General features: G+C 44.1%; 1 protein-coding gene and 1 long non-coding RNA gene across 7 annotated transcripts in view; one reads left to right on the top strand and one right to left on the bottom strand.

Moving 5' to 3' along the window:
• TMEM63C (transmembrane protein 63C) overlaps positions 1-22,059 on the top strand; it is a 452,188-nt gene that overhangs the window by 40,068 nt on the left and 390,061 nt on the right. For 2 of the 5 annotated variants that reach the window (XM_082384695.1, XM_082384694.1), the window contains exon 1: positions 20,142-20,384. The exons of the other annotated variants lie outside the window; for them this stretch is intronic. The gene's annotated coding sequence lies outside the window, so the exon portion shown is untranslated. Of the gene's footprint in view, positions 1-20,141; positions 20,385-22,059 lie in introns of those variants that run through there. 5 annotated transcript variants of the gene reach the window in all.
• LOC309625363 lies at positions 675-20,518 on the bottom strand. 2 transcript variants are annotated; one of them, XR_014242483.1, is made up of 3 exons: positions 20,343-20,518; positions 18,855-18,886; positions 675-6,634 (listed from the first exon to the last, which is right to left on the bottom strand). It is a non-coding gene; the product is annotated as an uncharacterized lncRNA (long non-coding RNA). The 2 variants fall into 2 exon arrangements; XR_014242484.1 differs by lacking the exon at positions 20,343-20,518 and adding an exon at positions 19,839-19,941.

Below are 22,059 nucleotides of genomic sequence, written 5' to 3'. Positions count from 1 at the left end.
GCGTGAGGGCCTGTCAGAGCCGGGTGTGAAGGAGTGACTCGGCCCAGTTGTTCGGCCTCTTGCACCTCACTTTCTGGCACTGTAGATGGCAACAATCAGAGCACCAACCTCGCTAGGTAAGGATGAGATGAGACCACGTGTGCTGAGCGCCCAGCAAAGGGACCGGAAATGTTAGCCCCTGAGGGGACAGTGCAGGAACGGGGTGAGTGAGGGGCCCGCTGATGGGCAGGGGCTGCCCAGCTCCCGTCCTCCAGGCCATCAAGTGACATCATGGGGCCTCGGCCTGGGAAGCTCCCAGCCCTGGCGATCAGGTCAGAGATCCAAGCCTCTGGCCAGCCCGTATGGGAGCCACAGGGAGGAGGGGCCCAGCAGGGAGCCGGTGGGTGGGGACCCAGCAGCTGTACTGGAGCCGGAGGGAGGAGCAGGCCTGGCTTATCCTGCTGAGTCATTCCCACTGGAGCTTTGAAAGAGGGGGGCAGGCCTGTGTGAGGGAGAGGGAGAGAGAGAGGGAGAGAGAAGAGAGAGCTCTGGCACATACCCCACACACACACACACACACACACACACACACACACACACACACACACACACACACACACACACACACACACACACACACACACACACACACACACACACACACACACACACACACACACACACACACACCTCCCAGCTTAAGGAAAAGGAGCCCCTCCCAGCAGAGAGAGCCTTTGTTCCCCACAAGATGCAAAAGCCACGGAAACAAAAGAAAGGCAGCTCCCACTGCCCCTGTCCCGCAGCTGCCATTTCTGCCCCCTCTCTCTGTCCTCACCCCATTTCCACCAGCCCTGCGATCCCTCCAACCCCGACCCCGCCCCTAGGGCGGTGACAGTTCCAGGGACAAGTTGCTCACCTTATTTGCCCACCTCTATCCCCTCCTCATCGTGCACCCATCCCCCTGGCCCCATCCCCTGTGAATCGTGCCCACCTGGCCCCTCTCAGGTGATAGACGCTTTCCTGGCTCCGAGGTGGTGTTCTGATGTAGCAGACTTTTCCTGGCACTGTGGAAGACAGATGAGGGAGGCTGGGTCCCTGTGCCCGGAGGGGCTGTATATACCCTGTGGGGTGGGGAGGCTGAGGATGGAGTTCATCCCCCTCTACCCCAGAGCCGGCTGAGTGCTGGGCCCCCATGAGGCGGGGCTGCCTATAAAACGTAGGATCCGGATGGGCTGGAGACTCAGAGGCAGGCTGGGTGGAGGACAGAATGCTTCCTTCATTAAAAATCGCTTTTTGTCTTCGTACAAAATCCCCAAGCCCGACTATTATCTAATACCCAATTCTATACCCGTCCAGACATATTCCTATTCATATGGACCTGGTTTATGGCAAAGTCTGAATTTGACAGGATCAAACAGGACACATTTTTGCTTTGTCTCTCATCACAGCCTTCAACCATGCTCTGTCAAATCTCTTCTTCTGGCCTTGAACAATATTCCCGGCAGATTTCTAGTTTTCTGATCAAATTTCCTAGTTTTTTTTCAATTATTCAAAATTCAGGTTAGTTTAGTCCAATTTAAAAGTTCAACATCATATGCAAATATAGGCTGATCCTACCCCCTCCTCCCCCAATGCCAAGCAAAGCTAGGAGTGGGGAGGGGGCTTCTCTTCCCTCTCTCCCCCATCAGAATGCTTTTACTCCCTGGGTTTGAGGTTGGGGTATGATGGGGGTTGGGGGATAAAAGCTGGAAGGGGGCGGCCACAGGTCTTGTTCTCTCGGCCAACACTGCCTGATGACCAGTGCCTCCTCGGGGTGAAGTCTTCCAAGTCGGGGGAGCAGTCACATTCTCTGCGGAGAAGGGTCATCTGGCTAGACTTTTTTCAACACACCCTGTCAACACTCACCCCTGGATGCCCGTCATTGGAATTCCTCCTCAGTTACCTCCTTAGGAGGTACTGACCCACAGGAAACTCCTGCATTCTTGCCTAGCCAAAGGGGGGCATGCAGGCCACCTTCACTGCCCCAGCTCTGCCCTGCTGTCTCTGTCCATCCTCCTTTCCATCCCCCCTCACCATGGGCTGGCCAGTCAGCAGGCACTCAACTAGGAAATGGGGCACCCAACTCTCCTCTCACAGGCACCCCTCCCTCTGGGAATAATCCCTAGCGGCCCTTTCTCTACAGCCAGAAAGTGGAGGGAAAACCAGAGCACTCCTGCCCTAGCCTGGGAACACTTGATCTGTGCAGTCATACAGAGCTCCACGCCCAGAAGTGCCCCTCAATTGGTCGAATGCTCTGCTGTCTTGAAATTCTTCATGATATTTGAACAAGGAGCCATTCATTTTCACTTTTCACTGACCCTGGAAAATTATGCAGCTGGTCTCCCCTGGGACTGACTGCTCTGACCATCCTCATCAGCTTGTAGAGTAGCAGGGCTGGTTCCAGAGGCTGTAAATGCCCTGGGAAGTGCCACCCCACAGTGATTTCCACCTCTCTTTAGAGTGAGGGGTGCTCCCCTCACCCTATTATCCTCCCCTTTGGGTTCCAGTCATCAGCTCCCAGGCAACAGGATATGAACTAACCAGCATCCTGTTAGGAATATAAGCATCCTTTGAAACTATCCTTTGACATCAAACACACTATCCAAATTGCGAGTTGAATACGTTCAGATTATGTGCTTTCTTTGTGTTTCTTACAACAATGAAATCATGTTGAATATATTGTTTTATAGCCTGCTTTTTTCACTTAACAATACATTGAAAATATATTTTCATGGAGCAAATACCCATCTATAATCTAACTTTCAACATCTGTTTCAGTTACATATTGCTGGGTTACAAACCACCCCAAACCCAGGGCTTAAATCAACAGTGATTGATTGTTTCTCATTATTCTATGGGTTGACCAGACAGTCCTGATCATTCACAAGAAATACAAAAACTAGAGAGAGAAAAACTGGGTTCCAGTGTTAGCTGAGCCACTTCCTGCTTGTGTGACCTTGGTCAAGTAGTTGAACCTCATATTCCTCATCTGTAAATTGTTACAGATGGTAACAGTGATGTCTCTCTTACCTGAGATATTTTGAAGATCAAATGAGAACTATAATAATAATATCTACCATGTACGGTTGTCATGAGGATTAGATGAGTTAATATGGCAAAAGTAAAAAACGTTAGCTATTAACTATTATGCGTCTTGGTGAGGGGCCAGGCTACAGAGGGGATTGCTGGGGCAGGGAAGTAGCTGGTTCTCCAGCTCATTAGACTGAGACACAGGAGGGAGGGAGGATTTCTGCTGGGAAGAGAAGCATGTGAAAGGATGCAGTGAACACGGCTGAGAGTATTAAGCATTGCTCAGCCACAGGGGAAATGAGGGCTGGGGGAAGAGTCATCTTGCTGCAGTTGAAAAATACTTACCTGTAGCCATATTTTCCTGCATACTGATAACATGCTGGTAATAAAGTCAGGATTAAAATATGCTGGAAAGCAGATAGTGCCAGCCTAGTGATACCAGACTCAAAGAATGACCCATGGGTATCCACTGCCTCTATCCCTGCTCTATCATAGGGACCCCTTCTTCAGGAAACAGAGAGAAGAGGACAAAAACCAAGGAAGTATCTTTGAAGGGCCAGAAAAACAGTATCAGGTAGTCAAAATCTAGGCCCCAAAGGCTTTCTGTGCCCCAAATGTCTCATTTCAACTCTTTCATTACACTTCCAGAGATTCTAACATGTTGAGATTCATGTCCTTGTGTCTCTTTAAAAATTATGCAACATTTACAACAAAAGGATGTAAAGAATAACACAACAAAACCCATGTTCTTGCTACCAGCTTAAGAAATAAAACATTGTCAACACAGTTAAATTTTCCTACCTTTTCATAAGCGGTAACCACTATGCTGAACCCTGAGGTTGATTATGTCCTTGTCCTCTTTTTTATTTTTCAAATACATGAATAAATCTGACAGAAAGGATAGGTTGTTTATAGAAATTTGTGTTCCAGTGAAGGACTTTTAGGTTCTCCAGCAGGATCTGGATGACTTCCAAAGAGGCTACAGGAGAAGCAGAGAGGGAGATAAAAGGCTATAAAAAGGAAGAGAGTCTCACTAGCCTGTGACAATATCAACTGGAATAATGTATGTAATTATTCCATATACTTGAGGGAGGCATATACTTGAAAAGATAATGGCTGTAAAATTTTCATATTTGATGAAAAATATAAACCCACAGATCCAAGAAACTGAATCAATGCCAAGCACAAGAACATGACACCAAGGCACATCATATTTAAATTGCTGATAAAAATAATTGCTGAAAATCAATGATAAAGAAATTTTTTTCAAGGAGCCAGAGGAAAAAAGAAACATTATATAAAGGAAGAAAAATACATGAATAATCTCTGACTTCTCATTAGAAATAATACAAGTCAGGAGACTACGGAACTATATCTTTAACATCCTACAAGAAAAAATGAAAAAACTGTCAACCTAGAATTCTGTTTCCAGTGATAAAGCTGAGGGAAATCATCACCTGCAGACCTGTTGAAGGCCTGAGGGAAATGATACCAGATGGAAACTCAAATCCCTGCAAGGAAATAAATAGAAAGAAATGAATATGGGAAATGGTAAAAGTAAAAGATGTTTTCTCTTCATTTTAAAATTTATGTTAAAGATAAGTAAAAGTTTAAACAAAAATAATGACAATTTACTGTGGAGCTTATAATAAATATAGAAGTAGAATGTATGACAAAAAAAGCACAAAGGACAGGAGAGGAAGAAAAGGAACTACAGTGTTGTAAGTTTCTTGTGTACTATGTGAAGTGGGATAATATTATTTAAAGGTAGAAATTAAAGAGGCACATTGTAAACTTTACAGCAAACACTAAAAAAAGAGAAAGGAATAACTAATAAGCCAACAGATAAAACGAACTCCTAAAAAATACTCAATCCCCAGAAGGCAGGGAAGGCAAAAAAGAACAAAGAACATATGGGAAAAATGGGAAAAAATAGCAAGATGGTAGATTTAAACCCAACCATAGAGATACTTACATTAAAAGTAAATGGACTACATGGATGAACTGTGAAAATATGCTAAGTGAAAGAAGCCAGTCTTAAAAGACCACATATTGGATGATTCCATTTTTATGAAATGTCCAGAATAAGCACATTTGTGAAAACAGAAAGCAGATGAGTGGTTTCCTACGGCTGGGGGAGGGATGTGGGAGGGAAATGGAAGTGACAGCTAATTGGTATGAGGTATCTTTTTGGGGTTACAAAAATGTTCTGAAATTAGATTGTGGTGATTATTGCACAACTCTGTGAATATACTAAAAACCACTGAATTGTACATTTTAAATGAGTGATTTGTACGGCATGTGAATTATATCTCAATAAAGGTATTTTCTTAAAAGTAAATGAACTAAACATTCTAAATTAAAGTCATCAAAGAGCTGATAAGAGGGTGAGGAAGCTGCTTTAGTTCTACAGACATTGCCAAACTAGAAGAGAAAGATGCACACTTGGGCTGTGTTTCTGGCTGCTGGTCTACCAAAAATGATGAGTTTAAGGACTTCCCTACTTTAAGCTGGCACCCAAAAGGACAAGCCCTCCAGTGTAACAGTGAATTAGAAACAAACCAGTTCTTGCCTAAGTTTTTAGTCAGGGTTCTTGTCACACCTGTGATCAAGAAAACCTCAATACTTTAACTTGACTTTTAAGGTAGTTCCAGTATGGTAGTCCTCAGCATTCAGCAAAAGCAAATGAAAATCCTCCCTGGGGAAAGTGCTATGATCCTAGGCCTCAAAGTATTTCAGCAAATGCTCTTCAAATGCAATGTCCATTCGTATAGCACAAAATTAAGCAAAAGATAACCAAGCACACAAGGAAATAAGACACTATGAGCAAGAAACAGCAAAAACAACAACCAACAGAAACAGACTCATAGACTCAAAGCACTGGAATTCTTGATCACAGGATATGAAATATATGCTTACTGTTTTAAAAGAAATAAGTGCTTAAAATATGTGCATGGGAACAAAATCTATAAGAAGTGACAGCAGTCACTGTAAGTTGCCATGCTAACATTTCAAAGAGAAAAAAGTTATCATTTTATTGGATGCAGAAGAAGTGATTGATAAAATTTAACATTTATTCATGATATAAAAACTAAGAAAGAGGGATACTTCTTTAATCTGATAAAAGGTATCTATTAAAATTTTACCAAACATCATGCCTACTGGTGAAACAATAAATGTTTTCCCTTGTGGTTGGAAACAGACAAATATACTATTATATTTTATATTTTACATCCTAGCCAGCTCAGAAAGGAGAGAGAAAGAAGGAAGGGAAGGAGGGAGGGAGGGAGGGATGAAGGCAGGAAAAAGAAGAAAGAAAGAAAAAGGTATAAGGGTATTATATTAGTCTGCTAGGGCTGCCATAACAGAATACCACAGACTGGGGGGTTTAAACAACAGAAATTTATTTTCTTACAGTTCTGGAGGCTAGAAGTTCAAGATCAAGGTGCAGAGTTACTTTCTGGTGAAGTGTCTCTCCTTCCTTGCAGATGGCCACCTTCTTGCTGTGTCTTCATCTGGCCTCTTCTCTGTGTGTGCATGGAGAGAGAGCTCCTGGTCTCTTCCTCTTCTTAAAAGGACACCAACCCTATTGGATTAGGGTTGCACCCTTATGACCTCAGTTAACCTTGATTACCTCCTTAAAGTCCTTTTCTTCAAATATAGTCACACTGGGGGTTGGGGCTTCAACATATGAATTTGGGGGGACACAATTCAGTTCATTACAGACAGGAAAGGAAGAAACAAAATTGTACAGATGATATGCTTATGTATATAGATTTAGAAAATCTAAAATAATCTAGGAATTATTAGGATTAATAGAGTTTAACAAAGTTGCTGAATACAAAAGTTAGTATATAAAAGTCAATTATATTCCTATATAGCAAAAACAAATACTCTGAAAATGAGAAAATTTTAATGTATTACTTAAATAATGGAAAAATATCAGAATTTGGAAATAAATCTTTTTTTTTAAAATTTATTTATTTATTTATTATTTTTGGCTGTGTTGGGTCTTCGTTTCTGTGCAAGGGCTTTCTCTAGTTGGGGCAAGCGGGGGCCCCTCTTCATCACGGTGCGCGGGCCTCTCACTATCGTGGCCTCTCTTGTTGCGGAGCACAGGCTCCAGACGCGCAGGCTCAGTAGTTGTGGCTCACGGGCCTAGTTGCTCCGTGGCATGTGGGATCTTCCCAGACCAGGGCTCGAACCCGTGTCCCCTGCATTGGCAGGCAGATTCTCAACCACTGTGCCACCAGGGAAGCCTGGAAGTAAATCATTTTTTAAAAAGATGTGCAAGACCTCTATAGGAAAAATGATAAAAACTGTACTATATTCTTGGTATGATATACCATATTCTTGGATTGGGAGATTCAATAATTTAAAAGTGTCAATCCACCCAAACTTATTTATAGGTTTGATCAAAACTGAGTCAGGGTACCACCAGGTTTGTTTTAGAACTTGAGAAGCTGAATCTAAATGTAAAGAGCCGAGAAAGGTCAATGATACTCTTGAAGTAAAAGGATAAGGTAGGAGAAATTGCTCTATCATATTTTAAGTTTTACAATAAAGTTTTAGTAATGGTGGTTGCAGGGATAGACAGATAAGCCAACAGAACAGAACAGAGAGCCCAGAAACAGGCCCCACTTATTTGCATACTTGACATATGACAGAGCTGGTACTGCAAAGCAGTCTGGAAAGGTCAGGGTTTTTTCCTCAATAAATGACGAGGGAATAACGAGTATCCATAGGTAAAAAATGAGATTGGACTCGTATTTTCCATACATACAAAAATCAACTACAAAAATACAAAAAAAGAAAAAAGAAAAAAAAAAGTAAAAATAAAAAACAACAACAACAAAAAATCAAGTACAGGTGGACTTTTTTTATTAAGATAAAATTAACATAAAATTCACCATTTTAAAGAGTAAAATTCAGTGGTTTTTAGTATATTCACAGAGTTGTGCAACCATCACCACTATTTAATTATAGAACATTTTAATTACAAGAAAACTTTTTCCCATTAAGCAGTCACTCTCCATTCTCTCCTAGCTAAAGGTTTGTCAATTTTGTTGATTTCTTAAGAAAGCACCAACTTTTCATCTTGTTGATTCTCTCTATTGTTTTTCTATTCTCTACTTCATTTATCTCCACTCTAATCTTTATAGTTTCCTTCTTTCTACTTGCTTTGAGTTTAGTTTGTTCTTTTTGTGGTTTCTTAAGTTGGAAGTATGGGTTATTGATTAGGAATATAGGAATTTATAGGTATAAAATTAATGTTCTTTTTTAATGTAGGAATTTATAGGTATAAAATTCCCTCTGAGCATTGCTTTCACTATATCTCATAAGTTGTGGTATATTATATTTTCATTTTCATTGATCTCAATGTCTTTTCTAATTTCTTGTGAGATTTCTTCTTTGACCTATTGTTTAAGCATGTGTTATTTAATTTCTACATTTTTGTGAGTTTCCCAGATTTCTTTCTATTATGGGTTTCTAATTTTATTCCACTGTGGTCAGAGAAGATATTTTGTATACTTTATATACTTAATGTATTGAGATTTGTTTCATGGCCTAACTTATGGTTTATACTGGAGAATGTTCAATACACATTGTGTTCTCAATACACATTGAGAAGAATGTGTATACTGTTATTGTTGGGTGGAGTGTTTCATTGCAGCCTGAAGCCTTTAGCATTTGTCATAGGGAAGGTCTACTAGTGGTGAACTATATCAGTTTTTGTTTATCTGGAAATGTCTTTATTTCTCTTTCTTTCTTGAAGAATAGTTTTGCTGGATATAGAATTCATGTTTGACATTTTTTTTCTTTCAGCCCTTTGAAAGGCCACTGCCTTCTGGCCTCTATGGCTTCTAATGATAAATCAGCTGTTAATCAAGCATTCCTTGTACATGGTGTGTTGCTTCTCTCTTGCTACTTTCAAGATTCTTTGTCTTTCGACAATTTAATGTATATTTGTATGGATCTCTTTGAGTTTATCCTACTTGTAGTTCATTGAGTTTCTTGGGGGTGCAATGTTTTCCCTTGTACACACTCCCCTTGTGTACATATTGGTATGCTTGATGATGTCCACAGGTCTGTTAGCCTCCATTTTTCTTTATTCTCCTTAGACTGGATAATCTCAATTGACCTACCTTCAGGTTTACTAATTCTTTCTTTTGTCTGCACATATCTGTTGTATGGAGAGCCCCTTTAGTAAATTTTTTATTTCAGTTATTGTACTTTCAACTCCAGAATTTCTATTTATTCTTTATTTATAATTTCTGTCTCTTTATTGATATTCTTTATTTGGTGAGGCTTCCATTCTCCTGGTTTCCTTTAGCTCTTTGCACTTGGTTTCCCTTAGCTCTTTGAGCATATTTAAAATGGTTGGTTTAAAGTCTTTTCAATTAAGTCCAATGTCTGGGCTTCCTCAAGAACAATTTCTATTAATTGCCTCTTTTCTTGTATATGGGCCATACTTTCTTGTTTCTTTTCATGCTTTATAATCTGTGTTGACAATTGGAAAATTTGAATATTATAATGTGGCAACTCTGGGAATCAGATTTTTCCCCTTCCCAGGGACTGCTGTTGCTGCTTGCTGCAGTTGTTTATTTGTTTAATGTCTTTTCTGAACTAATTTTGTAAAATCTATGTTTTGTTGTGTGTGTCCACTGAAATCCCTATTCCATTAGCTTTGTGGTCGGCTAGTGATTGGACAGAGACTTCTTTAAATATCTGGAACAACAACAGCAAAAATATCCCCCAGTCTCTGCAGATGGGCTCTGTGTTTGTGTGGGCATGCTTTCAAAACTCAGACAGTAGTTCACAACTCTGCCTTAACCTTCACTTTCCACATGCACAGAGACTGAAGGCGAGCCAGAGGTGAAAGCTTAGGAACTTCTCAAGTCTTTCCAGAGCATGAGCCCAGCCCCGGGGGTGTGTTCACCCTCTAGATTCCCAGGTATACATCAGAGCTTTTCACATACCTGGGAATCTACCTGGAGAAAAGGGAATCCTCCTACAGTGTTGGTAGGAATGTAAATTGGTGTAGCCACTATGGAGAACAGTATGGAGGTTTCTTAAGAAACTAAAAATAGAGCTACCATACGATCCAGCAATCCCACTCCTGGGCATATATCCAGAGAAAAACATGGTTCGAAAGCATACATGCACCTCAATATTCATTGCAGTGCTGTTTACAATAGCCAAGACATGGAAGCAGCCTAAATATCCATCGACAGATGAATGCATAAAGAAGATGTGGTACATATACACAATGGAATATTACTCAGCCATTAAAAAGAATAAAATGAAATAATGCCATTTACAGCAATGTGGATGGACCTGGAGATGATCATACTAAGTGAAGTAAGTCAGACAGAGAAAGACAAAAATATGATATTGCTTATATGTGGAATCTGAAAAAAATGATACAAATGAACTTATTTACAAAATAAAAACAGACTCACAGACTTAGAGAATGAACTTATGGTTACCAGGGGGGAAGGGTGGGGAGGGAGGGATAGACTGAGAGTTTGGGACTGACATGTACACACTGCTGTATTTAAAATAGATAACCAAGGACCTACTGTATAGCACAGGGAACTCTGCTCAATACTCTGTAATAACCTAAATGGGAAAAGAATTTGAAAAAGAATAGATACATGTATATGTATAACTGAATCACTTTGCTGTACACCTGAAACTAACACAACAATTGTTAATCAACTATACTCCAATATAAAATGAAAAAATTTTTTAAATCTTTATTCCCCAAAGGATTTCATTTCCCAGCTTTTCTTCCCAAGTTTTTGGTTAGCCTATTTTTTGCCCCAACTGTTATCCATTACCCCCAACTGTTGTCTAATACCCCCAACTGTTATCCAATACCCCAGGCAGCGGTGATTGATTCATCGGCCTTTAAATGTTTTCAGCAAATGCCTCCAAGTAGCCACCTCAGCAATGGGAGAATTCTGAGTTAGGTGAGATAAAGGCAAGGCTTTTGAGCCAGTCTTCCTGGAAGCTACCAAACAGGTCGAAGTAAACAACTATAGCATTTTTTTAAAGAATGGGATCAGTACTGCTAACCTCCCAGTGCTGGTACTGGGAATGCAGGCTGTTGGCACCAGGCTAAGTTAAAACACTGTAAAGCATGTACAAGATCTATATAAGGAAAACTACAAAACTCTGATGAAAAAATTAAAAGAATAACTAAATAAATGGAGAGATATTCCATTTGTTCATGGATAAGAGGACTCAATATTGTCAAGATGTCAGTTCTTCCCAACTTGATGTATAGATTCAACTCAATCCCAATCAAAATCCCAGCAAGTTATTTTGTGGACATTGACAGAATGATTATAAACTTTATATGGAGAAACAAAAGACTGATAACAGCCAGTACAATATTAAAAGAAAAGAACAAAGTTAAAGAACTGAAACTACTGACTTAAAGATTTACTATAATATGATCAAGACAGTGTGGTATTGATGAAAGAACAGACAAATAGATCAACGGAACAGAATTAAAAGCCCAGAAATAGATCCACATTAATATAGTCAACTGATCTTTAATGAAGGAGCAATGGTAATACAATAGAACACAGATAGTCTTTTCAACAAATGGTGCGGAAAAACTGGACATCCACATGCCAAAAAATGAACCTTATACCCTTCACAAAAAATTAACTCAAAATGCATCTTAGAGCTAACTGTAAAATTCAAAACTATAAAACTCCTAGAAGATAACACAGGAAAAAAGCTAGATTACCTTTGACATGATGACTTTTTGGATATAACACCAAAGGCCATGATTAATGGAAGAGAGACTTGTTAAGCTAATTGTTTTAATTAATTAAAAACCTCTGGGGTCGGAGGCGGGGAGGTGTGCCATGAGGCCTCGGGCTCAGCCGCTGCAAACCGTGAGCTAGCTGTCGGCACGCGGACGGCCTGGCGGGGCTCCGACTGTAGCTGTGCCAGCGTGTTATGATGTCGTCTCGTACCAACCTGGCTACTGGAATCCCCAGTAGTAAAGTGAAATCCTCAAGGCTCTCCAGTACAGACGATGGCTACATTGACCTTCAGGGAGAAACTAACTGCTCAAGCCAACAGATTGTGGGAATCTTCCTTCTTTCCTGATGTCATGAGATCCAATTTATTAAAGTTTAAGAAAGGCCCTCCTAAGATTCCATGTAAGGCCATTGCGCTCGCTACCATGCTGTTTTTGATTGGCTCCTTTCTCATTATCAGAGGCTCCCTCCTGCTGGCAGGCTATATCAGCAAAGGGATTTTGTTCTCAGATAACAAGACATGTTTCTTCCTTTGAGCTTCAACAAACTTCTCCCACAGTTCCTATGAGGGGGCAGACTGGGCCGTTCCCGTCCTGATCATTGGCATCCTGGTGTTCCTGCCGGGATTTTACCACCTGCGCATCGCCTGCTACGCACCCAAAGGCTAGTGGGGATACTCCTACGATGACATGCCAGACTTTGATGACTAGCACACACCTCAGCCCTGAAGAAAAGAGTCACAGATGGGACTGAGCCCAGCTTTAAGACATTGAGCAGATACTATGGCTAAGGGCTAAGGGGTTCTGCGATTTGCAGATGTTTAACAAAACAGTGGCCAGATTTTATGGGTCCATCCTAAAGACGTTAACTGAGCTTACAACTATCCATGTCGTTAAGACAGTCTCTATTTTTCATCTCCTGGCCCTGGCAAGAGCTCCTGACAAGTTTCTCCACATGAATATGTATCATGAAAAGTAGCAATGTTAATTGTATGGGAAAGTGGGAGGTTATTCTGTAGTGGAATGCGTTGCTGCCACCACCCTTTTTAGAGTTGAGCATTCTTTTAAATAGTCCTCATTGTCAATATGTTCTTGTGGCAAATGGAAGAATGCAGTAAGTCAGATTTCTTATTACTAAGTAATTTATTTTGAAAATATCTAAGTGTCTCATCCCCATACTCCAACTTTGTGTTCTAGTAGAAAACCTTGGCAAAATCAAATAATCAGTGTGGTGCATCTATAATATTTTTTACTTGCTTTCTTATTAAGAGCAACTAGGAATTTTTTAAACCTCAGAGCAAATTTTCAAACCATAAACACATTCTCTGTTCACCAGTCCTTGGCCAGCTCTGATACGGTTCACCGACAGGTTGGCCAGCGTATAATTTGGATAATTCTGTACTTTGTAGATCTAGATGTTCTGTATATCATGCCTTTAAGGACTGGACTTTTGGCTGTTTCCTAAGGAAAAAATGTAAATAAGTGGTTATTATTTATAGTTTTTAACCCTGTTGTTAGCACCTTGTATTATGATGTAATTCTGCTGAAGATTGTAAGAACTGGCCTGGATCTCTAGAGGACAAGACTGCCTTAGTTTGATTCTGTTTCCTAGCTTACAAAAAGTGACTTGTATTGAAAAGAAATTAAAATGTCAAAATCTAAAAAACAAACAAAGAAACAAAAAAACCCTCTGCTCTGTGAAAGACACTGTCAAGAGAATAAGAAGATGAGCCACAGACTGGGAAAAAATATTTGCAAATGACATATCTGATAAAAGATTGTTATTCAAAATATATACAGAATTCCGGGGCTTCCCTGGTGGTGCAGTGGTTAAGAATCCGCCTGCCAATGCAGGGGACACGGGTTCAAGCCCTGGTCTAGGAAGATCCCATATGCTGTGGATCAACTAAGCCCGTGCACCACAACTACTGAGCCTGCGGGCCTAGAGCCCATGCTCCGCAACAAAAGAAGCCACAGCAATGAGAAGCCCACGCACTGCAATGAAGAGTAGCCCCCGCTTGCCGCAACTAGAGAAAGCCCTTGCACAGAAACGAAGACCCAACACAGCCATTAAAAAATAAATAAATAAATAAATAAAGTTGTTCGTAACCCCAATTTCCACCAACCAGGATAAATTAATTATGGCAGAGTCAAGCAATGGAGTGCCATACAGCAATAACAATGAATAAACTACAACTGCATGCCACAACTTGAATGAATCTTTAAAATATAACGTTGAGTAAAAGAAGCCCTACATGAAGTATATACAGACTTGGATTCCATTAATATCCACTTAAAAAAAGAGACCCAACCAAACTCTCTTGATTAGGGGTGAATAATCAGGTGGTAAAGTATAAAGAAAAGGAAGTAAAGGTTACCATTAAGGTCAAGAGAGGGTTATCTCTGGGTGAGGGGCAGGTGGAGAAGAGAGGGGTGTGACTGGGTAGCAACACAGGAAAATGTCTGGTATAATGTTCTATTTCGTGACCTGGGTAGTGGTTACATAGTGTTTGCTTTATGATTATTCACTATAGCTCTCATTTCTGTTTTATATACACTTCTCTTATGTGTATTTTTTTTTTTTGGCCATGCTGTGTGGCTTGCGGGATTCTTAGTTCCCTGACCGGGGATTGAATGCAGGCCCTCAGCAGTGAGAGCATGGAGTCCTAACCACTGGACCACCAGGGAATTCCCTGTCCGTGTATTATATTTCACAAGTTAATAAAGGTATAAAATAAAGAATGTGTTCATTACTGGAAACAAATGCCAACTCCCAGAGTACAGCAGAGCTGCTTTCAAGAGTCTGGCCATGGAGGCGGGATCCTCACTTTGTAGCCCAGAAGAAATCCAATAGGAAAACCATATTTCTGCCCTATGAGGATCTGCTTGAGGGGTGAGGGGTGGTCTATAGCCTCAATAAATATCAACATGAGGACCCAAGTATTTAATTAATTTATTTTTTATTGAGGTAACATTGGTTTATAACATTATATGTTTCATGTCTACATTATATTTCTACTTCAGTGTATACTACGGCATGCTCACCACTGACAATTTAGTTTCCAAGTATTCTTTAACAACCTAATCCTGCAGGCCATCAGCCAGGCTCAAGACAGAACTGAGGTGAGGTTGTGCGGGCTTCAAACCTCCAGATCTGCCCTGGAAATGTTCAGTTTAGCTCAGTCCTGGATGGGGAAACCCCCCCTCTCCAGTGTGTCTCCAGAGTTCCAGCACACAGTGGTGCTTCCTTTGTGATGTCATCTGCATCTGCCTCTGACCCGGCCCCACCAGAAGTTTCCAATATTGATAACTGGCAGTGACTGTTGGAGGTAGATGACAGTGACCTCCCATTAGTCATGAATTTCCCTTCTTCCAGGACAGAAGTAAAAGAAGCTGTGGCTAGCTAAGAGCATCTACCTGGTGGGGCCTTGGTGAGTGGGGACCCAGCCTGAGGCCATGGGTGAGGGAGGGCAGGGAGGCCAGGGCTGTCCCAGCGGAGGGGAGGCTTAGATTCTCTGCCCTGAGGACCATGTGGTTAGAGGGCCCTGACTCCTCCACTCTGGCCCCACCAGCCTGGGGAGTGCCAGCTTCCAGTGAGGGGTCAGTGCTGTGTGTCTCTCAAAATCCACAACCCCATGTCTGATTAGACAGAGGACACTGAAAAATTAGTATTCAAACCCAGTACATTGCTTGCCTACTTTCTGAATAGGTAATCAAATTTCCTTCTGTTTGGAAAGGCAGATTAGAGTGTGTGACAGAAGCCTGAGCTCCCAAAATAGACCCACTTTCTTGGAGAGTCTTGATTGGGCTCTTGGGGATAGGGGATACCCTAGAGTATCTGGATTGTCACAAAGTGTGAATAGTGATGTGGTTCTGCCTTGAAAAATACTGTCCCTGTCAGTGGCATACGTTTACTTCTGGATCCTATAGCAAAATCTGCAGACTCTCAGGACCTCCAGACCTGCCGCCCCCCTTCTTACCCCCTACTTAGCTAGGTGACTAGCACCGGGCTTTAGGATGATGGGGACACTAGTGTAGCTCTCTTGCCTCGAAGCCATCGAAATGATGTGAAACAAGCAGTGAGCACACCTAGCTGACTCTTTCCTGGACCTCCCACTTTTTTCCCTCTCATTTTGAATTTTCCTGAACATCTCCCCTGGACAGTGAAGAAAGGCCATGCACCGTTGTGTAGCCTGTGTACAGTTGTGTTTGTTTTTGGAATTACAACCAGTTCTGCAGTGAAAATCCTGTGCATGTTGGTCTTGTGAGCTCAGGGGAGTGTTTCTGATGAAATGATTTCTAGACAACAGGGGTAGGGTCACCACGGGCTCGTAACACTCTTGGCTGTGAGGGCTGTGGCCCTGCAGCTCTCCACCAGGGTGTTTTGGGACCTCAGGCAATTTCACTGCTCAATATTCCACGTCAGCTGGTGGGACCCTACTAAGCTCTGGCATCTAAGGTAACACAGATTTCACCCCCTTAATTATTAAAAAATATTTATTTGAGTTAGCACTGTGCTTGACACTAGGAATAAAAAGAAAAAGGAGATACAATCTGAGCTTAAAAGGATGTATAATCTAGTGGGAGGTGTATATCAATGAGTCAAAATCTCTACTTTCTGACCCATCAGGAAAGGTATTACTTTGAATGGATGCTGAAGGTTTCTACCCTTAAGCATACAAGTTTTATGTTAACCATTTTCAGACACACTAAACATATCATATAATTGCTTTCCTTTTAAAATATTCCATCAGAATTAACCTTCTCTTAATGATACAAGATTGTTATTCTGAGCATTTCCAACATTATCTTGTAATACAATGGTGCCCCCAAGGCTTCTTGGCATGGCCCTGAACTCAATGACCCCAAACTCTGAGTTTGTTTTATATCCTTTTGTTTATATAAGTTGTTCTATATCCTCTTGCTCTAGGCTTTTGCTAATTTCACTGTGCTTGCTTTTTGTAAGTCCTTTCTCCTTCCAATATGCTCTTTTCCCTCTACTGTGGGCTTGAAAAAATCAGGAAACTAGGTTTATCAGGCTATCGGTTCAGCTGCTGTCATAGACAAAGGTGTCAATAGTTCAGGGCTCTTCTTCTCCAGGTCATCATGAAACTCAGGCCTTGTAGATTGGCCAAACTCAGGTCCCTGTCAGCACATCAAAGTTGTTCCCACCTCCACCCCCCTGTCCACGGTCCAGTCTGCACAAGGGGAAAGAGGAACTGGGGAGCAGGCAGCTTCCTTTTAAGAATGTGGCCCAGAAATGAAACAGATCACTTCCACTCACATCCCATTGGTTATAACTTAGTCCTATTGCTGCACCTGCCTGCAAGGGAGGCTGGGATATGTAGTCTCTAGTAGGGTAGCCATGTAACCAAGTTTTAACCTTGGAAGCTCTACTGCTAAAAGAGGGGGAAAAAGGACATAAGCGGATACTTAGCGGTCTCTGCCACACTGGATCTGTTTAAACCGTGCGTAGAATAAATGCAGGTGGGCTGTCATTGAAGACACAAGGTGCTCTCCTACAGAAAAAGCATCTGATTTTGACAGCAGTTCCTTCTGTTTGGATTGCTCAGAGGACTTCTGCGTCTTTGTTGTTGTTCTGGATTATGATCCCAGACAAGACACTGGAGGTTAAGAAAGCAGTCACGAAGACAACACTCATCATCTTTCAGAGATCTCCCACCTTAATCCACATGAGTGAGAACATGAAAGATGTTCTCAGCACCCACAGGCCAGAAGCACCTTTTCTTTGAAAGCCTCTCAAGGCCACAGCTATTCACAAAAGCCTCAGCTATTCATTCCCACACACCTTCACGCCTTGACAAAGCACCTTCTACCAGTCAGACGCTCGTCTAGGTCTTTGGTGTTCAGTTGGTTGGGACATGGGGTCATCTCTCTGATTGTCCCACCATACAGCCCACCCGGTATTCCCATGGATTTCCACCCCCCCTTTTCTGTATCTCCCTTTATTGTATATCCTTGATGCCTATCAGGTCTCGCCTCCAGGAATTGGAGTGGGTTGGGTGTTGGCTCAAAAATGTTATCCCGTGGCTGCTGTTCAAAAACTTTCCACGGCTCCCTTTGCCTGCTGAGCAAAGTCTAAACTCCTGAGCCCCGCGTGTGAGGTCTTTCAAGACCTGCTTTCAGCCTCCCATTCTGGTCTCAGCTCCCAGCAGAGGGCATGTTCAGGGATCAGGCTCATCCAGGGAGGCTGGTTCATAGGTTCTGTGTGGATGGCACCTTGGCAAAGGGGGTTGGAGAGCTGCTGATGCCAGCTCTGGGTCTGAGCTAGAATACCCACTACCCAGTCTTCTCACAGGACACTCAGTCAAGGATGCCTAGAAATTTCAGCGCTAGGGTCTCCCCTCCATTCTATCCAGGTCCTTCCTGGAAGGGAGAGATTAATATTGACCAGCCTCCGTTTGTGAAAAACTGACCCAAGTAACTTACATGCATTTTATATTCACAGTGACTCTATGAGGTAGGTACTACTGTTGGACTCCTTTTATTTCCATCTCCATTTTATAGATGTGAAAATTAATCTCAGAGTGGCTAAGTAACTAGTACAAAGTCACCCAGCTAGTAAGAGGCAGAGCCCAGATTTGAACCAAGTTTCAACTGGATCCAAAGACCATGTTCTTCCCACTTAACACAGGGTCTTTCCAAAGGAACGGCTCTCACCCTCATACATAAGAGGCTTAATCCTCCCACCCTGGAGTCAGACACTAGTTCTGTAGTGAGGAAGCAGAGAGGAGGACAAGCTGCTTTTGTCCAGGTTTTACTCTCTCCCGCCAGTACCATAACAACGACAGCAAAAGCAACAATTAATATTTATTGAGCATCTACTTTGTATATAGTATCTCATTTAATCCTCACAACTACCCTTTAAGGTTGTTATTATTATTCCCGCCATTTTGCATATGCAAAGAATGAAGCTCAGGGAGGTTAAGTCCCATATTTAGATGGCCCAGCTGGGATTGGAATCCGGGCAGCTAGAGTTCTTAAACATTACTTTTGTACTTACCTGGTTTATATTTGTTCCCACCAGACTTTATCCTAGAAGAGAGGAATAGAAATGTTAGGGCCAGAGGGGCCTTAAACCCCAACTAGCCCAGCCCTCTCAGTATATTACAGATGAGAGGGAAAAACAAAGACAGAGAGATCAAGCAAGTTACCCAAGATTGCAAAGCACACTAGCAGCTGAGCCCAGGCTAGAACGAAGACCCTTGATACCCTGTTGCCATTCCATGATAGACATCCAAAAGCCTTCCTAGCCCTTGAACGAATGAATACACGAATGGGTGAGGGAGCGAAGCAATGGACAGATCTCAGGAGAATGCCTAGTGGCTCACTTTGGGTTTTCATGGCACAGCCGGGTCAGAAGGACCAGGGGGTGAGGGGGTGGGGGCAGGTGAAGGGGAGGGAGAGACATGACCAGGGTGTGCCAGCCTGGAGGGAGCGCGGTGCTGCTGGTTATGGGGAACCAACCCCTGAAAGCCTAGCTACCCTTTGACCCTCCTGTCAGTGTCTCATGACCTTAGATTCACACTGATTACTCTGTGGCCTTCTTAGCACATTGCTAACAACTCCGTCAATATCTTACCATTATATAACTGTTAAAAGAGAGTCACTTTCAAAGATTGGGCAGCAGCCTGCCTCTCTCGTAAGGTCTATTAAATAAACATGCTTAGGCCCCTTCCTGGGAGAGAGGAGAGTGGCTGTTTACTATTGCCCCTTAGTTTGTATACTGATCTTTGGGGGTTCAAACACTGACACCTGCCCTCAGGGTCAAAACTAGTGTCTCCAGCAGAGTAGCCAGGACTTTGAAGAAACTGGAGACCTACAGGACTGTGGCCCATGGCAAACTGGAAATGACCCAGCCCACCCTCTTGGGCCTCCTGGGCAGGGCTGTGGTCAATTTGTAGATCTTCCCTTTGCTGGAGAAGAAGGAACCAATCACTGGGCCGGTGCCAGGAGCTGGTCCCTGGGCGAGGCTAAGCGCTGTTACCTTTGTGCGGTTGTGTCTTTTCTTGCTTTGGCTGGCGGGGTTGGGTGGGTTGAAAGGGGCACGTGCCTCAAAGGGGAGCTTGAAGTGGGGGGGTGAAGGCTGTAGGGTGGGCAGAGAGCAGCAGGACGCCTGCCGGGGCCCAGAGCTTCGGAGGGTGCTGGAGTGTCTACAGCAAGGGACCGCCAGCTTTGTATATTTGCGATGGTAATTTGCTGATGGTTCCTGGTAGCTACAAAGTCTCTAAGGCGGAGCCTGGGCCTTTGCATATGAAAATCCAGCCTGGGTTCCCCCGCCGGTCAAGCAGCATTGGGGCGGGGCCAAGGTTGGCTTCTGCCTGGGAGGAGCCGGGATGCCGCTCCCATGGTGATGCAGCGGGGAATTTGCTGACAGTCCCTTGCCAGGTGGGGCTGGCTTCACTAGGCCCGCGAGGAGGAGGACCGGCTGGCAGTCTCCTCCCAGGTAGGGAGCGTGTTGCCTGTCACCGCATCCCGGCGGCCTGCGTACCTTGCCTGGCGCTGGGGCCGTGGCGCCGAGGGTGCAGACGTGGTGAGCAAGCGGCTGGTATCAGCTGGAACTGGTCTTCCCGGCTGGAAGAAGGGGCGCAGAATCCGGGTCCTGGACAGGGGAGGGGGTGGGGCAAGACTGCTTGCTCTACGCTTTCCGGGACCTCGGACTGGGAGGGATGGGGGCGGGGGAGACTGCGCCACACTCCCTGGCCTCGCCGGCTCTCCCCCAGCGTGGACCCAGGGCAGAGTGGAAGGAGCCGCCCACCAGGAAGGGCCGTGGCTTGGTCGACCGTATTCATTGGGTCGGGGGTGGGGGGTGGGCAGGAGGCTTGCCTGGGGTCCCCCTCCGTCTGCCTGTTGGTTACCTCTCTGGACCACCCCCATGCAGGGATTCCCTGGGGCTGTGCCTCCCACTCACTGGGCTGGCATGGGAGGGGCGCGCTCTCCCCCGCAGTCTACAACGCGGTTATGAGTTATGGCAGCGTCACGGCTGCGCTGCAGTTGCGGGGGGGGGGGGGGGGGGTCTCATTCTGTGCTGAGTGGGCTGGACTTCTGGGCTCTCAGGGGCAAAATATGCCACCTTTTCTCATATGCTTTCAAAGAAAGGTTCTTGCGTTCATCCTCACCTTGGCCTTGAGAGAGAAACTTTGGATCTGGATGACTGACCTGGGGAAACTGAGGCCCAGGGGTGCTGTGGCTTCACCAAGGTCACTCAGTAGGTCCTGCAGAGCTGGCCTCCCAGGCACTGCCTTGCCCTGATGCCCTCTGGAGGGGCAGGGGCTGAGCTTAGTCTGTAGGCCTCCGTTCCAATCTGGGGTGGACTCCCCTCTCCCCCAGTACCCCCTTTCCTCATTCCTGAGAATGGAGGGTGACATAACTTCGGTGGAGGCTTCAGAGTGTCATGGCTGTGAACATTGCAGGGATCCGAATTGTATGAGGACAGGGAAAAATTACTCATGAAAAACAGTCATCTAAGCAGAGGAGCTACGGGCCCCTGCTCTCCTTGTGGGCTCAGGGAGAGAATGAGAGTTGACTTCCAGGAGAGGAAGGCCGGAAGGGGCAGCCCAGTTCTGGGCTTCAGTCTCGTGTACCAGCCTTGATGAAAGCCAATTGGAAGTTCCCAGGCTGCTGTGGCAAGGACGGGGGACAAGCAGATGGACTTTCTCCCTTAACAGCCCTCCTCTCCCTGGAGAAGAGGTGGGGGAACTGAGTCCACCTTCTCTCAGTGTCAACCCCACCGCCACCCCGTGGATCTCAGCCTTGCTCTCTCCCCAACTGCTGTCCCCCGGAGAAATGGACTGCATAGGATCTGTTGCCCTTGGAGGTGAACTTTTCCTGAATTCACCTCGTCCTCCTTCTCCCTGGTGCAGATGCCTTTCTCTGGGGGGAAACTGAGGCGGGCAGAGAGCTGTATTTTATTTTAGAGCTGGAGCCAGGCAGTGTCACTGTACAGGTGAGGAAGCTGAGGCACAGAGGGTGCAGTGAGTTGCTCCAGGGCTCTTACCTGCACCCAGGTCTGCTGACTCCCCCGGCCCATCGCAGGGCAGACTGGATGAGGCCCCTTCCTGTCTCCTCCTCTGCACCCTCAGCCCCTGCCCCGGTGAGGTGAGGCTGTGAGTGCCTCCTGATGGGAGGGGGGTGTCAGTGGTAGGGGACAGCTCCAGCATCTTCTCCTCCATTAAGATGTGTTTTCAGGTTTCTTAGGAAAGAAGCAA

The sequence above is a fragment of the Balaenoptera borealis genome, assembly GCF_965194805.1.
Source record: "Balaenoptera borealis genome assembly, chromosome: 3".
Taxonomy (NCBI): domain Eukaryota; kingdom Metazoa; phylum Chordata; class Mammalia; order Artiodactyla; family Balaenopteridae; genus Balaenoptera; species Balaenoptera borealis.
This window is presented reverse-complemented; position numbering and strand designations above follow the sequence as displayed.